Here is a 9866-nt window from a genome sequence, read left to right as displayed (position 1 = left end):
AAGGGTGGCCATAGGGAGAACTGGAAACTTTGGAGCTTTGGCCTGACCCTTTATGCTACCTGCTACCCGACAGTCCTTTGTTACCTGGGATGAAGGTTAGAGCAGAGAAGTGATTTGCTTGGCATGCCAAAGATGGTCATCAAGAAAGGGAGAGAAGGCAATATCTGATGAGCACCTTCTCACCACGTGTTGGGCCAGGTGCTGTGCTAATGAGCGCTTTCCCCAGGCATCATTTCATGTCATGTTCAGAATTGCAGAGAAGGGGTAAACCTGAATACACAATCATACTGATCTTTGCAATAATTCTCCTAAACTGAAGCACAAAGAATGAAGTAATATGGTCAGATAGTGGGTAGGGGAATTAGGATTTCTTTTTTTTTTTTTTTTTTTTTTAAAAAAAGCCTACAGCACCCAGTATTCCTAGGTGGTCTCCCATCCAGGTACTAACCAGGCCCAACCCTGCTTAGCTTCCAAGATCAGATGAGATCGGGCATGTTCAGGGTGGTATGGTTGAAGACAGGAAATGGGATTTCAACCCATGTCTGTCTAATTCCAAAATCTGTTCTGTCACTACCACACGAGACTGCCTCTCATCAGAGGTCCAGTCTCACTGTCCCTGCTGGTCCTGTAAGGAGGGCAATCTTGTGTGCCTGGCTGTGGCAATGTAGTAGAGCCCCAGGTAGTTCCTTGGCATCAGCTGCAGAGATGCAGGCTGCCACAGAGAACCTGTTCTACCCATCACCTGGGTGCTGGTTAACAGACCTGCAAGGGAATGATGATGGGCAAAATCAGCTTGGGAGCTGTGTGTCATTGATGTCTCTGTCCTCCTCTAGGTGAGGGGACAGGCAGGCAGCTCCTTAGATTTGGTATCACAATTGTATGTAAGTTCTCCAGGGAAACCAAACCAATGAGGCAATTTTATACACACACACACACACACACACACACACACACACAAGCAGATTATTATAAAAATTGGCTCATGTGGTTATGGAAGTCAAAAAGTCTCACAATCTGCCATCTACGAGCTGGAGAAACAGGCATAATTCAGTAGTGTATTTCAGCTCAAGCCTGAAGGCCTAAGACCCAGGGGGCTGAAGGTGTAGAGTCCAGGTCTGAGTCTGAAAGCCTGAGAACCAGGAGTATCAGTATGTAAGGGTTGGGGAAGCTGGATGTCCCAGCTCGGGCAGAGCAAGAGAATGCATCCTTCCTCCATCTTTTTGTTCCATTTGGGGCCTCAGTGGACAGGATGATGTCATCTCCATTGGGGAAGGCATCAGTCCACCAATTCACCAATCCAAATGCTGCTCTCTTCCAGAAACACCCTTGCAAACACACTCAGAAATAGTATTTTATCAACCACCTGGGCCTTGTTTAGCCCAAGTTGTGCATCGAGTTGATGCACAAAACTAACCATCACAGCAATGCCAGAGCACAGCTTTCACTTCTGTAGGGAAATTCGCTTTGGTGGCATTTGGCAATAGCAACCCGAAGACTTCTGGGAGGACTCAGAGGCCAGGATCCCATAGTCCAAATCTCACTGTTGGCGTTAGATAAAGAACAAAGAAGTAAACCGGGACTGGGATGGTTCTGTTGGGGCTGTTTAAGGGTGTCCTAACTGCACTGCTCTCTCTAACCCACTTGGTGAGAACCCTGCCGCAGTCTGGGTGTATGGCGATGAGGCCAGGGGAGGGTGGGACAGTAACAGTGGTGAGAGAGGGAAGGGCTTTGGGGAAGGAAATTTTGGTAAGATTGGACTGGGTAGAGCAAGGAATTACGGAAAGCAGAAGTGAAGAAGAGATCTGAGATAGAGATTAGAAAAATGGAAGGATCTTTTCCAGTTAAGTGTGTACTAAAACTAGGTAAGGTTCGGACCTCCAAGCTAAAATATGAGTCAGACTCACAAGCTTAATAATCACAAATTTAAAGAGAGAGTCAGGTGAAGAGGAGCAGGTAACTTACAAGAGCCTTGGAGCCTTGAAGCGCGAACTGCCACTAACACCAGGGGCCTTGAGCTACTGTTACTCATCATTGAATAGGAGCTGTAAGTCCTCAAAGCTGTTGAGGACAATATTCTGCATGTAGAAGGCACAAGATAAATCATCATACCCTTTCTGGTAAGGGTGGGTAAATCTATAATTATTTGGGTGATTGTGGAAGCCATATGTTTAAAAGACAAACTGAAAAATAAATCATTGCAAAGTCTATTTATATGAAGAAGAATTGGGATGCAGGCAGAAAGGGACAGGAGGCTTCTGTAGCTTTGCTGCTCAAAGTGTGGTTTGTGGAGCAGAGACACTGGCGTCCCCCAGCAGCTTGTTAGAAAGGCAGACTCTCAGGCTCCACCCAGATCTGCTCAATCAGAATTTGCATTTTAACCACTGCCCTGTCAGAGTCACGTGCACTGCAGTTTGAGAAGTGCTTCTGCTTTACAAACTTGGTAGAGAAGATTTTGGTGCAAAATCACCCCAGGAGTTTTAAAAATACGGGTGCCTGTGTCTCACTCCCATAGATAGGGATTTCATTGGTCTGGGCTGAGGCCTGGGCACTGAGATTGTTCTTAAGTTCCCCAGTGATTTTTAGTGCCCAGTGAGGATTGGGAATCACTCCTGTGTAGCCTAAGGGGCATCTGGCAGGGGGAGAAGCAGAGGAAATGGAGAATGGCAAACACCTCCCAGCCAGGGCAAGTCAGCCCTGGTTTTTGTCCTGAGGGCACCTTGGGGACAAAAGGAAGGAGGTTTCCTGGGGTTCTGAGTTCTAATCTCAAATTTGCCTCCCCTGACTAGCTGTGTGTCCCTGAGCCCAGTTAATGCTGGTCAAATAAGGAAGAAGTCAGTGAACTGTCCCTCTCTGAGTCCCCAGTGTCCTCACTTAAACACGAGGCTGTTTATTTCCTCCAGCCCAAACATCCTGTTTCCCCTGCCTTTTCTGCCCCGTTCCTGCTTTGAGATCCTGCTGAAGTGGAATCATTCGCAGCTTCCGTGGGATGGGCTCCTAAGGAGCACGGAGGCTGCTTCCATTCACATGAAGGTCCGACTCGGCTATGTGACAAGACAGAACAGTGGCTACCCTTTGGAGGAGTGGTTGACAGCGAGGGACACTAGGGAGCCTTCTGGGGTGTGATAGCCTTCTGCGTCCTGACCTGGGTAGTGGTTTTATGGGTGTAAGATGTTAGCTGAGTTTGTCACCTGCAATTGAGCACTTCGTGTAATTTATGCTTCAATTATCAACAAAGACTGAGTAGTGCGCAATAGGCCTCCAGGAAATAGCCAGGTCCTAGCTGGGGACATTAGTAAGCTTGGGAGCTAAAGCAGAAATTGGGTAGAAGGTGAGAGAGTGAACTCCAGAGAGAGATGGATGGGAACGGAGATGGAAACTCAGATAGAGAAGGTGCTACGGGACTAACTTGACCCAAATTCCAGGCAGTTGAATTAGTCCTAGGTGAAAAGGGTGGGGTTTGGACCAACTCTACCAGTTTGCCCTGACTATTCTCCTTCTTAGCACTCAAATTTCTGTGTCCCATGAAACCTCTAGGCCAAGGTAAATAGGGACAGTTGGTCCCCCTGCTCCCAGGCCCGGGCTGTGGGTGGCATTTGGAAACCTGGGGAGGAAATGGAGCAGACCCAGGGAGAAGCCACTCCCACCCAGGGCCACCAAGCCGTTCCAGAGCAGCCCATGTCCATGTAGGTGGATGGGCTCTCTCCTTTCTCAGCAGGGTGGGCTGTGAATCCACCAAGGGTCTGAAACGAGGCAGTGGCTCCCTGTTTCTCAGCCCTCCAGATCCCACTCCAGCCCTCCCAGGCTTTCCCAGCCATGCCATCTGCCCATACAGTCTTAGGCTAGTGTGCAATTGTTTCTTTGCTTCTGGATATTTCTATCTGACTTTGAGCCCTTTAGGGGTAAGAGTGAATTTTCCTTGGCTTTGCACACTACTATAGTTCTACTCAGGCCTGGAGCATCCTCTTTTTAGGGGATTTAATTGTAGCCTTTTTGTACTGAGGATCTTTTTGGCACATTGAAGAAGTTTTAATTCTTTTCTCAGAATAATACTTTAAATGCATAGCATAAAATACAGAGAGTTGCAAAGAAAAAAGTATGCTATCAAAAATATTTTTAGAAACACATTTGTAAAAAAAAAAATCAGAAATATCCTTCTTTATTAAAGCTTTACCTAATGAGATCCAGCAGCAGCTGTAATTTTGAGGTAGCCATGACTACAAATGATATTTCATAATACCTGCAGCAAGTGTGCTGTGAAAATGAAAATACCTGTGATTTTTTATTAGTGACAAATGGCAGGCACTGCTGACACCACTGTGGTTTGTTGACTGCATTCCTACGAACAGGAAATGCTGAATTTCACCTAGTAATTAACTAACATATAGATGTGATTTTTGTCCCATCCAATGTCACAGGCACCCCTGAATTCTAGGAACCTCAGGTTAAGAAATGCTGTGTAGGTGGACGGAAGATAAGAACTGTGCTTTGTAAACTGTCGAGTGCAATGTCCTTGTGAATACTGCTCGTCCTTGAGGGATGTAGGTGCTCTGAGGATAGGTAAGGGAGGTTGAGAACCAGGCTGAAACTGGATGATTAACCAGCAAACCGTGAGGTCAGAAGCAAGCAGGGGACCCTAGCTGCTCTGTGTCAGAGCCAGCTGCTAATCCTCAACATGGTTTGATGTAGTCTAGTAAATGATAGAGTTGTATATTTGTCCACGCCCAAATCTCATGTTGAAATGTAATCCCTAATGTTGAAGGTGGGACCTGGTGGGAGGTCACAGGGGCAGATTCCTAATGGCTTGGTGCTGTCCTGGCCATAGTGAGTTCTTGCAAGATCAGGTTGTTTAAATATGTGGCACCTGCCCCATCCCTTTGCTTTCTCTTGCTTCTCTCTTACCAAGTGACGTGCAAGCTTCTGCTTTGCATTCTGCCATGAGTGAAAGCTCCCTGAGGCTTCTGCAGAAGCCAAGCAGATACCATCACCATGCTTGTACAGTCTGCGGAACCGTGAGCCAGTTAAAACCTATTTGCTTTATAAATTACCCAGTCTCAGGTATTTCTTTACAGCAATGCAAGAATGGCCTGATACAGTAACATTTGATGGAGCTCTGCCTTTCTATGCCATTCACTGGTGCATGGGCGGATGTGCCAGCTGGCAGTGCTGGAGAACCATGGGGAGCCTGTTTCTTTGGTCTGGAGAAAAAGGTTTGGAGAACAGAGGGAAGTGCTTTGGGGTCAGCACAGGGTCTGGGGTCATAGCCTACCATAGCTAGAGGAGAGGCTTGCAAGGCTGCTGGGGTTTTCTGCACAGCCCCTGCATGGGACAATCCTCTGGATAAGAACTGCTGGGGCTTTATTTTAAGAAGAGAGTCCCCTGGGAGAGGTGGTGCATTCAGACCTGAAGGTCTTGGCATGAGTGATTTTTTAAATACCACCTTGTGCAAGAGACCAGGGGAGGCAAAACTCTGCAGGCAAGTGGCCCCATTGCTGGCGCCAGCCCAAGTGACCTTGGGCAGGAAAAGTGCCCTCTAATTAGCAATCAGGAAATCAAGGCACAGCACGGCGCCAGGCAGCATGACCTCAGCCCTAGCCTGGTGACACTTCAGCCCTCTAGACGGCATGCCCTTGCCCCTGCATGGCAGGGCTGGGACACTGTGGGTTATTTTTTATCTGAGGTCGCTATTGTTGGTTGTCTGGTAGCTGCTGCAGTGGGTGCCAGCGGCGACAAACATGCAGTGAGGGTTTCCTGTGTAGCTTCCGCCTCCTTCTCCATGCACAGTTCCCTCCCTCCTCCGAGGCTCAAGCCGCATTTGAAGGTTACCCAGAGCCTAATCCTGGCCTTAGGGGAGACCAAGGATGTAGTGGCCTTCCCAGGCTTGTCCCCAACACACTGACCGCACAGCCTCCACCCTTGGATGTGCCAGCCCCATTTCCTCTGCAGAGAGGTGTATTAAGCTACTTTTTCTAGTTGCCTCTCTCCCATCCCCGTGACTTTACTAAGTAAAGGTACTGCTTTCTAGAAAGCCAGATTCCCCAGATCAGTGGCTCTCAAATTGTTTTGACTGTGATCCACAGAAAGAAAAATATTGTTTTCATGACCAAGTACACACACTCATCGATATGTAGGGATGAAACAAAAATTCAGGGAATAACATTTACTCTTCCAATATCTGCTGTACTCTGATTTTTTCCTTTTCTATTGTAGTCTTTTCTATTTGTTTTCTTTCTTTTTTAAAAAAATTCTGGTTGCAGCCCACAAATAGATTACTTTCACAACCCCATACTGAGTCATGATTTAGCTTGAAAAATACTACGGCCGATAACTTTCCAGGGTGATTTCTCTTTTCCAAATGGAAGAAGGTCACTAGAGCTTATTGAGTCCCTGTGAACTAGGCACTGTTCTGGCTTTTGAGTGATACCCATTTTATTGAAAAGGAGACTGAGGCTCAGGCAGGTTGAGCCCATGTTCTTCTAGCTTAGAAGATCAGGGATTCTAGAGGTGTGCTGCTATAGGCCTGCACTGGTTCTCAGCTCATCCCAGTCCCACAAAATCAGCCATGGTGGGAGCATTTACACCATGGAAATTGGCAAACACTACAAATCAGGGCCTTTTTTTTTTTTTTTTTTTTCAAAATTTCAGAGAAATTTACCAGCATACCATTTGTTCTAATTCTACTCTTTTCCAAAGTCAGTATATTTTGAAGTCCTCTGACCTCAGTTTCCTCATCCTGACTGTGGAACACCTACTGGGTGCTCAATCTTCACACCCCTGTGTAGGAGTTATTAATCTTACCTCCATTTTACAGACAAGAACACTGAGGATTCTAGACATTAAGAAACTGGACCCAAAGCACCCATGGAGGGGCTGCGCAGGACTCAAATGCAAGTCAGCTTGAATAATCCTTCTCTTTTAGGGAAAGGAGACAACTTGGGGTGAAGCAGGAGGGTATTAAAGCAACTGGCTAACTGTGAAAAAGAATGACAGAACTTTTTTCCAAACAAATAATTATTTTGTTTAGAAAGTCACATGGAGACAGTGGGAGACAGAAGACTCATCTTTCATCCCCAGGAGCTATTTGCCTGTGGATATCCAATTGTTCCAGCACCATTTGTTGAAAAGACTTCTCTTCCTCCATTGAGCTGCCTTGACACCTTTGACAAGAATCTGTCAACCACACATCTGTGGGTCTATTTCTGGACTCTATTCTATTCCACTGATCTATTTGTCAATCTTGATACCAACACCACACTGTTTTGATGAAAGTAGCTTTGTATTAAGTTTTTGAAACTGAGAACTGAGAGTCCTCCAACTTCATTTTCCTTTTTCAAAGTTGTTTTGGCTAGTTTGGGTTCTTTCCATTTCCATATGAATTTCAGAATCAGATCATCAATGTCTACAAAACAACTTGCTGAGATTTTGATTGTGTTGAGTCTATAGATCAATTTGGAGAGAGCTGGCATTTTAACATTTAGTCTTCAGATCCCATGAACATGGTAGAGCTTTCATTTACGTAGAGATTCTTCAATTTCTCTCAGCAGTGTTTTGAAGTTTTCATTGAACTGGTTTTGCATATTTTGTATCAGAGTTACCTTAAGTAGTTTGTATTTTTTATGCTAATGTAAATTGTATTTTAAATTTCAATGTTCTGTTATTTATTTTTTATTTAAGTTCTGAGACACATGTACAGAACGTGCAGGTTTGTTACATAGGTATACATGTGCCATGGTGGTTTACCACACCTATCAACCCATCATCTAAGTTTTAAGCCCCTCATGCATTAGGTATTTGTTCTAATGTTCTCCTTCACCTTGCCCCCTACCCCCCGACAGGCCCCGGTGTGTGATGTTCCCCTCCCTGTGTCCATGTGTTCTCGTTGTTCAATTCCCACTTATGAGTGAGAAGATGTAGTGTTTGTTTTTTTGTCCTGTTATTACCAGCATACAGAAATACAGTCAATTTTTGAATATTGAGCTTAGATCCTGCAACCATGCTAAACTCACTTATTAGTTCTAGTAGCTTTTTTGTGTAGATTTCATAGGATTTTCTACATAGATGATTCCATCTGCAAACAGTTTTCTGCAGGGCTGTGTTCAAGGAGTCTGCATTCTAATAAACTCCATCCTCAGGCTGCTGGAGGAAAATAAAGGGTAATCCGATATGAGGAGGGTCAGGTCCTGCCAGTTACCCTTGGGGCAGCAGACCCATAGATCTAGGTGTTTCACTAAGGCTAATGTTAAAATGGGTCACTATTCTGTAAGTCCTGGTGGACGCCTTCAGCACAAACCACTGGATTATCTATACTCATCACGGTTAAGGAATCCAGAAGAGGGCTGGGTGAAGGCAGAAATATCCAGCCATGGGTTAGAAAGATGCCCCCAAGTCCCTTCTACAAAGCACCATTTTCTCACTCTGACTTCCAAAAAGCCTCCTTCCTGGTCTCTAGGCTTCTCATCTTGCCCCCTCCAATCCCATCTCCATTCATCTGGGTTATATAAAAATATAAAGCAGACCATGCTAGGCCTTGCCCTTAGAATAAAATCCCCAAACTCCTCACCAGGACTGAGTAGCCCTTCTGCATGCTTTCCTCTCCCGCCACCCCACCCCACCTGCCAAGCCCTTTCCAAGCTGTTCTCCCTAATGGAAACATTTTCCAATGCTACCCACTCCCCTCTGCTCCCTGCCACCTAGTACCTGGCTAACTTCTCCTTGTCACTGCTTCCAAAGACCTTCCTGACCATCGCAACTGGTGTTCATCTCAGGACATCCCAGTATGATCCTGCCTTGCACTCACCATATTCGTCATTAATTTTCCACTAAGGCAGTGCTCTGAGAGCCAGGCCCAGTGACATTTGTGACCTTGACCTCTTACCAATGGCTGCCAAGCAGTAGGTGCTCAGTAAATGCTTTGCATGGTAGCCTGAGCTTGCCACATGCCCAACCATTCACCCTCCATGTGAATGATCTTACAATATGTATTGGGTTTTTCTTCCTTTAGGGGGTAGGTCAAACCTTGGCTGTGGGTTAAATCTCCCCCAGGGAATTCTCCCCAGAAAAGCCATCAGGTGAGCTACATAAGGAACCTCTCTTGGGACTCCCCCAACTCAGCCTCCCCGCCGGATTTCATCTTGCTCCTGAGCTCACTCCATTCCAATGGAACAGGAAGGAAAAAGAAAACCAGACCAGAGTGGAAAGCATTTTCAAACTTTATTTACAACTGTCACAGTGACAAAAAGTAGTTTGGAAAAAAAAAAATGCTAGTTTCTCCCTGAGCCTCAAAAAAGAACAGATAGAAGTTACAGGAGGTTCATCTCACAACAGGCATTTTTACTGAAATACTAGGAATTTTTTCAATACAATCGGTTAGAAATACACACAAATTACTTAAAAAAAAAAAAAAAAAAAGAGGAGGCCAGATAGGAGCTCAGCCACTTATCCAAGAGCAGCTGGGTCCCCCCAGCAGGCTCCACCACTGAGGGTCCTGACGTTAGCGGTCAGCCCCTGGCCTGCTCAGACTGCAAACGGTCATACAAAGTGGTCTAGGGACCTGCAAAAGTAATAAACCACCCCCAAAAACAGACACATACACAAAGTAGATTTGTTACGCAGTTTACAAGCACGTTCCCACCACACAGCAAGACCGGGACAGGTGATTCAGGGTAGCGGATGAGGAAAGACACTGAAACACAGGAATTGAAAAGGCAAGACCCCCGTCCACAAAGGGAGGTGAGGGAATGAGAGTATGGATGAACCACTCTCTGCCGCCAAAACAGAACGAAGCGGGGAGCAAGAGAGAGAAAGCCCCTCTCGGTGCAGGCTGCAGGCCTCTCCCACTTCTGTGAGGAGTTGGAAGAAGTTATTGCCAT

General features: G+C 45.9%; 1 non-coding gene across 1 annotated transcript; it reads right to left on the bottom strand.

The window, feature by feature from the left end:
- Positions 1 to 399: 399 nt before the first annotated feature.
- Positions 400 to 518, bottom strand: LOC135269881 (5S ribosomal RNA). Its single transcript, XR_010338119.1, has one exon. It is a non-coding gene; the product is annotated as a 5S ribosomal RNA (ribosomal RNA).
- Positions 519 to 9866: the final 9348 nt, after the last annotated feature.

Source organism: Aotus nancymaae, unplaced genomic scaffold (genome assembly GCF_030222135.1).
Source record: "Aotus nancymaae isolate 86718 unplaced genomic scaffold, 86718_ANA_hifiasm-v0.15.2.pri h1tg000057l, whole genome shotgun sequence".
Taxonomy (NCBI): domain Eukaryota; kingdom Metazoa; phylum Chordata; class Mammalia; order Primates; family Aotidae; genus Aotus; species Aotus nancymaae.
This window is presented reverse-complemented; position numbering and strand designations above follow the sequence as displayed.